Here is a 7,169-nt window from a genome sequence, read left to right as displayed (position 1 = left end):
CTCCTCCTCCTCCTCCTCCTCCTCCTCCTCCTCCTCCTCCTCCTTCTGGTAAGGAGCAGATGACTTCTGCAGAAAACACTGGCTGCTGACCAAACTTAAAGATAAAAGTTGAGAACAACTTGTGTGATCTCCCCATGCACTGGTTAGTTCAGTGGTCAGAGCAGCCAGTATAGTGGAAGGCTGGGGGCCAAGCTGAGAACACAAGCACGGAATAAAGCAGAAATCCAACTCACAGCAAACAGAACAAATAAAGACATTGCCAACCAGCTCCTGTCAGAAGCCAGGATAAGCTAGTATGTTGTTCAAATTATGTTCAAATATTCCCGCAGGACAGATGACAAATTCTCACTCTTTTTTGAGGATGGATATACGTGAAATGCCAGTGGTGCCATGTCAGGGAAGCTTTCATTCCCTCTCCCCATTTTGCACAAAAAGAGCTAATTCTAGCAGAAGGAAAATGGTTTCTACTACGAAAGTAGAATTATTTTTAGAAAAAAGAAACAATAAAAGCTGGAATGAGCTGAATTCCTGTGAGCAGCAAATGAAGATTGCTCGTTGAAGGTTCCATTTAATTTTGTGAACTGCAGTCAAATATAATAGGCAACCTGTACACATTTACTGGGTAAATAGTAAGCAAACAAATGTATGGCTTAGTTTTTTTTTTTTTTTTTTTAATGGAGATGGGTAGAGTAGTCAGTGAGCAAGCCAAAAAAGTTCAAAGATGGCTAACTACCTTTATATCACACCCATTTATGAATTCAATTTACAAAGCAAATTAATGTTGCTATTCTTTTGTTTGTTTGTTTTGTATAAAATCCTTCATAAATTTGCATATTATTCTTGCCCGGGAGCTATTCTAGTCTTCTCTGTATTGCTCCAGTTTTAGTGATGCTGAAGAGGGTACAATGTTTTTATTTCTTATAATAAATTCTTTGGGCAATACTTGTGATCTTACTGTATGATCCCCATTATTTACTCATTTTTACTTTCCTCATTGGTGAGAGACTACTAATGTTACAGAGTGCTACAGAAATGGAGCTTCCAGGAGAGTGGCTATCCCCACCTCTTTGAAGGGGACGCTCCTTATCCCGTGCCTGTGAATTTTACATCCATCCTTCTACCCCTCCAAGGATACATTCCTCCAGATTCCACTTTCTATTTGCCACCCTACTTCCTTTTGTATCTGTGAGACTCTGGTCCTCGAGCCCTGTGGCTGCATGCTGTCCCCCAGGTCACCTTCAGAGATGGGGAAACTGAATTCCTTGCCAGCTCCATTTCTGGGAGCAGCAGAGCAGAGGACAGCAGCCCTGGCTGACCCTCACCCTTCTTCTGTCCTGGGAGCTTGGGCCTGGCTCTCAGTTCCCTTCAGAGAGTTCAGCTAGCTCATCTCTAAGGTCGTGCTGGGTTCCATCTATGTGTCTTGGTGTCTTGTGTATTAACAGCAGAACAACAACACTCCTCTGTAGAGATCTGGTCCAGGTGGACAGGAGCAGAAAAGTGGTAAGGGAGCTCTGAGGAGGTTGCCGTAAGCCAGTGGGTGGTGACTGCTCCTAGGGGCTCCTGCAGAGACCGTGTCTTCCTGTGTTGCTTTTTCTAGGAGCAGGAGTGGTAGGGCTCATATGTTATCTGGTTTATGTGCTGGAAAGATTATGATGTCTTCTTCCTCCAATTTGATATGTTCTTCAAAATCAAAAGATTTCTCTGACATGAAACAAAAAGTTTAAACAGCCACTAAAACAATACCATGGGGTACTTTTTAAAAGGTTTTTAAAAAATATTAGTTACAGTTTATTAACTTTGTATCCCAGCTGTAGCCCACTCCCTCATTCCCTCCCATCTCCTCCCTGCCCCTTTCCAAGTCCACTGATAGATGAGATCCTCCTCTCCTTCCATCTGACCCTAGCTTATCAGTATCTTCAGGACTGGCTGCAAATTCCTCCTCTGTAGCCTAGCAAGGCTGCTCTTCCCTTGGGGAGGGGGGTGAGGTCAAAGAGCTGGCCATTGAGTTCTTGTCAGAAATAGTCCATGTTCCCCTTACTAGGAAACACACTTGGATACTGAGCTACCATGGGCTACATCTGAGCAGGGGTTCTATGTTATATCCATACATGGTCCTTGGTTGGAGAAGACCCTTGTGCCTAGATATATTTGGTCCTGTGGAGCTCCTGTCCTCTCCAGGTCATACTAACTCCTCCATTGCTGGTGGGAATGTAAACTTGTACAACCACTTTGGAAATCAATCTGGCGCTTTCTCAGACTACTAGGAAAATAGCGCTTCCTCAAGATCCAGCTATACCACTTCTAGGCATATAGCCAAAAGATGCTCAAGTACACAACAAGGACATTTGCTCAACCATGTTTGTAGTAGCTTTATTCGTAATAGCCAGAACCTGGAAACAACCCAGATGTTCCTCAGTTGAGGAATGGATGCAGAAATTGTGGTACTTTTACACAAATGGAATACTACTCAACAATTAAAAGTTTGTTTTATCTCTAAATTTTTCTGAATGTAAAGTTCAGGATGTGTTCAGGGAAGTGTAAATTTGGTTCCCCGGCCCAAGTGCCCATCTGTAACCGTGGAACAGCAAGCACTCCAGCCTCTAGTCTGTGCCTGCGGTCTCTGGCGCTGTCAACTGGTCTAGGAGTTCACAGAGAGCTCCCCCCAAGTCTGCCCTGATGCCATTCAACACCTCGCTTCCTCTCAGCTCATGCCATCAATTCCCAGCACACTCTTCCCTGTAACTCACGGATTTGGAGGCACTTGTTGGCCCTCTCCCTTCCTTTCGTGCAGCAGGCACCGATTGACTCCCGTCTACTTCTGCGGTTCACTTGTTGGCCCTGTACGCCGTGGCTGCACCGGTTTGGGCACTAGGCACAGTACTCGGGACTGCGGTGCCACCAGATCTGCCTTCACGGAGACTCTGCAGATGCCGAAGATTGAACCCCCTCTTCGCCTTCCCTTAATGGCCAGTCCCTTGGCCTGCTATCTGGTGCTGAGGTTGGTCCTTTAATCCACTTTACATACAGGGTGTAAGAGTTCCTGAGACACATAGATGACCATGTTTTGGCTCAAATACCTGCCGTAGCCTCCTGCTGGCCACTGTGAGGCAGCCTGTTGCAATGGGGGAGTGGGGGACGCTGTTCCAAGAGCCCCGACGCTGGGTCCTCCTATGAGAATTAGGTAGGCTTCTTCTACCTCTGCATCGCCCTGAAATTCACCAAACTGGAAAAGTCTTCTGGGTCCTTGCTTCCTTGCCAGTGGGCGGCTTGAGATGGCGAATATACTAACCTTTAAAACCCTTTCTTCATTTATTCTGTTTAACGAGATGTCTCCTGAGTCCCGTTCCTTTTCAGACTCAGGGACTTAAAGCTTCGGAATACTGTTTAGCACATGAACAGGCGATTTCTAAAGAAACATAGCAACATTTTTTTTTTTTTTTCTAGAGAGTTCTGCTCCCGCGACCCCTATGAAGTTTGGAAAGCTCTTTTGATTTACCGCTAGGAGCAGATGGCTCAACACTTCTCTGCTCTCTAGTCTCTTGGTGTGAAGCCCATTACCAGGGTAGCCATTAGCTGCTGCCCACACTGGGCACCAGTTGGAGTCGGCACAGGTGGTCAGAATCAGGGCAGCCAGGGGTGGCTGCTGCTTCGTGTTAGAGCCTCAAGCACAAGCTCGTAGTCCTCTGTTGTACAGGGAACGTTAGGGCGGGTGGGAAGGCCTCTTTCCCAGGTTGAGCCCTGGCGGCAGACCTTCGCTGCAGTGGTTTCCTGCCACACCCAGGCCAGGCTCATGAACCATGCTTCCTTTGTGTAAGATGCTTCTGCCTTAACATGCTAAGGCTTCCTTCCTACTGCTAAACATTCAAGGACCACAGGGGCATATTTGGCACAGTTAGCCTCCGAGGCGCTGCTGTCTGAGGATAGCTCTTTCTAGACACGAAGCAAACATGGTTGTGAATGTATCTAGATTTATATTAGAAAAACCCTGGTTGATCCCAGGACGGATGCATGCAAGAACATTGATATTATCCGCCCTCTTGGAAGGCTCTATGACAAATTTGTTATTGAGTTATGGTCATCAGAGCCACATAAGGGAAAGCAAGGGAAAATGATGGTCTGTTGTATATTACCATGATGCTCCTGTGTTATTCACGGTGATTATACTGATTCTGAAGGTATATCATGTTGATTACACACCGCTGTGCCCCCTCCGTGACCTCCACAGCTGCGGAGTCTGCCTGATGGCCCTTGTGTGCAGAGCACAGTGTGAAGGCGGAGATAATGAGGAAGACTTCTCTACCTCGCAACATTACATTGGAGATTAGACCCTGGAAGTTCACTGACATACACCAGTTTCCGTAAAAGGGAAAAGAATAGTATAGGGGAGAGGTCTGCCTGTATACGTAGCTTGTATAGATTTTGGTGATTTCTTTGTAAAATTATGCTTTATGAAACCATTGTTTTAAAAAAATTACCACTTACTTTTTAGTAGAATACTACTCAGGTTAGTCATTTTCGTGGCTGTTCTGAATCTGTGATGAAATCCGAGTCCTAAGAACTTTCTCCTTGCCCTATGGTTTCACTGGTTTTCCCAGATAGAAGTATCTTTAAAAGAAGGTAGACATCTCACACCTCACATTTAGCTATTTCCTCCCCACACAGGATGTTAGCATTCTTCCTTTCGAGAGCGCGAGTATTTGTATGGCGCTGAGAACAGCGTCAGCCACATGGCAAAGGTTCAGGAGAATAAGTAACTGCAAAAGTTAATGGATTAAAAAATGAAAATTGCAGCAATGATTTTGGGGGAAAATGTATAAGTTTGACATCGGCAGCTCACAATGAAGTGATTTTAGGATTTGCCCCAAAGGAATAAGATTTTACACAGATGGATAGGAATCAATAATTATGTTAAAATACAAATCTGTTTTACACAAATTATCATTCATGCTTATTTCAGGAAATATATTTGAATATAGATTGAAACAAAATTCCACTTTCCAGAGTCATTTATCTTAATATTTTGTTGTACATTTTCCCCTCTGTGATATATAGGCATACGTGTATATGAATATATATATTAAATATTTAACTGTGTGACATATATTCCCTTCTGTGTGATAAATATATGTTAATTATATAACATTTACATGTTAAAATATACATGCGTATATTTAATTATGCTTAAAAATAAACATACGCATGTGTGCATATCTAAATATATGTTTATAGTGTTTGTTTAAATATACTTTTATAGCATCTGTTTTTGTTTATTTTTATGGCATCTGCCTTTGCGGTTCAACAAATTCCTGCACAGCAGTTTAAGTTATTGCTACACTGGTTACCATGGAGGCTGACCCTGAGCCGTGTGCTCTATATGTGTTGCTTTGCTTGGTCTTGCACCTCCAAGGAGGTGGATATCATTGTGTTTACTTTTTAGAGGTGAGTCTGAGGGTTGTACAGAGGAACTTGTCAAGGCCACACAGCTGGTGTCTGAGCTGGAACTTGAATCCACAGTGCTCTGAATCACTGTGCTTTCATGCTAGACATTTCCACGGGCCCGGGTAATAATTCATTACACTTAGAGTAATAAGGGCATCATCTTCATAAAAAGTATATAAATCAAACATCACGAGCCACAAAGTGCATTCGACACATTTTCGTTAGAGATTTTGGAGCCTGGGTTCAACTTACTGGCTGAAATTTCTACAACATGGAAATAGGAAAATGTGGGTGTGTGTTCTTCTCTGCCTCTAACCAATGGCTGGACCTGACATTAGCCACTGTGTATCCATCAGTGTCTGTTCTATTGACTGTGAACACAGCAGGATTGGGCAGGGAGCTATTTATTTGTCTGCAGCTTATTGAACATGTTTGAGAAGGCAAGTCAGGCATGGAGAGAACAAACGGAGCAAGCCCTTTCCATAAACTGAGCCCCTTATAATGTAGCAAACACACTGCTGTGGGAGAAGGGTGAGCTGCTGTCTATGGAACCAGAGGGAAAAGAGACGCCTCCTCCTTGCACTTCCTGTTCTGGAATGCTGAGATGACGAAGCCTGACACAGAGCCTACTTGAGCACTTCATCAGAGGAAACTGAACTGACAGCATAATGTTAGTTACTGGGCTTATGGGGGTGAGCTCTCTGTGTATTCTCAGCTAGCTTATTGTAAATTAAGAAATCACCTGGACCTGGGAGAATTAAAAACAAAACAAAACAAAACAAAAAAAACCCATCATTTCTTTTTCACTCCATTGTGGAAAAAGCCAAGAATTGAACTTACTTTGGATGAAGAATGGGTATTTATGGTTTTCTTTTAGGTGAGGAAAAAGTCTTAAGAGAAATTGTTGGGAATAAAAACTCACCTTTCAAATTTTTAGCAAAATATATGTTAAGAGTCAAATCTTACTTTGTTAGGGTGATTTACAATGTATATAAAATATTCATAGTCAATAATATGTGTCTTTTATTTACATGCTGCCTTACCCTGCAAAGATTATATGTAACTTGCTCTTAATAAAGAAAAATTATAAGGCCTTCTCACTGGTGTTAGAGTAGAAATTTGTATCCTTGATAACTAAATATTTCTGAATATCCATAGCTTAGGGCTATGGATATTAGCATACCCACATGCCTTTGCTTTCCAACTATAAACTTCAAAACGCTCTGATAAATACAGCACCCAAACTCTCATTCATGAATCTGTCCACCTAAAGAAGCTAAGCAAGAAGAGGACCCTGGGTAAGATGCTCAGTCCTCATTCAGAAAGGCAAACAGGATGGACATCAGAAGAGGGAGAAACCAGGGAACAGGACAGGAGCCTACCACAGAGGGCCTCTGAAAGACTCTACCCAGCAGGGTATCAATGAAGATGATGAGATTCATAGCCAAACTTTGGGCAGAGCGCAGGAAATCTTATGAAAGAAGGAGGCGATAGAAAGACCTGGAAGGGACAGGAGCTACACAAGGAGAGCAACAGAACCAAAAAAATCTGGGTACAGGGGTCTTTTCTGAGACTGATACTCCAACCAAGGACCATTCATGGAGATAACCTAGAACCCCTGCACAGAGGTAGCACATGGCTCAGTATCCAAGTGGGTACCCTAGTAATGGGAACAGGGACTCTCTCTGATATGAACTCAGTGGCTGGCTCTTTGATTACCTCCCCCTGAG

The sequence above is a fragment of the Psammomys obesus genome, unplaced genomic scaffold, assembly GCF_907164565.1.
Source record: "Psammomys obesus unplaced genomic scaffold, mPsaObe1.curated_primary_1811, whole genome shotgun sequence".
NCBI classification, from domain to species: Eukaryota; Metazoa; Chordata; class Mammalia; order Rodentia; family Muridae; genus Psammomys; species Psammomys obesus.
The sequence above is the reverse complement of the archived record's forward strand: the minus strand, read 5'-3'. Positions refer to the sequence as shown.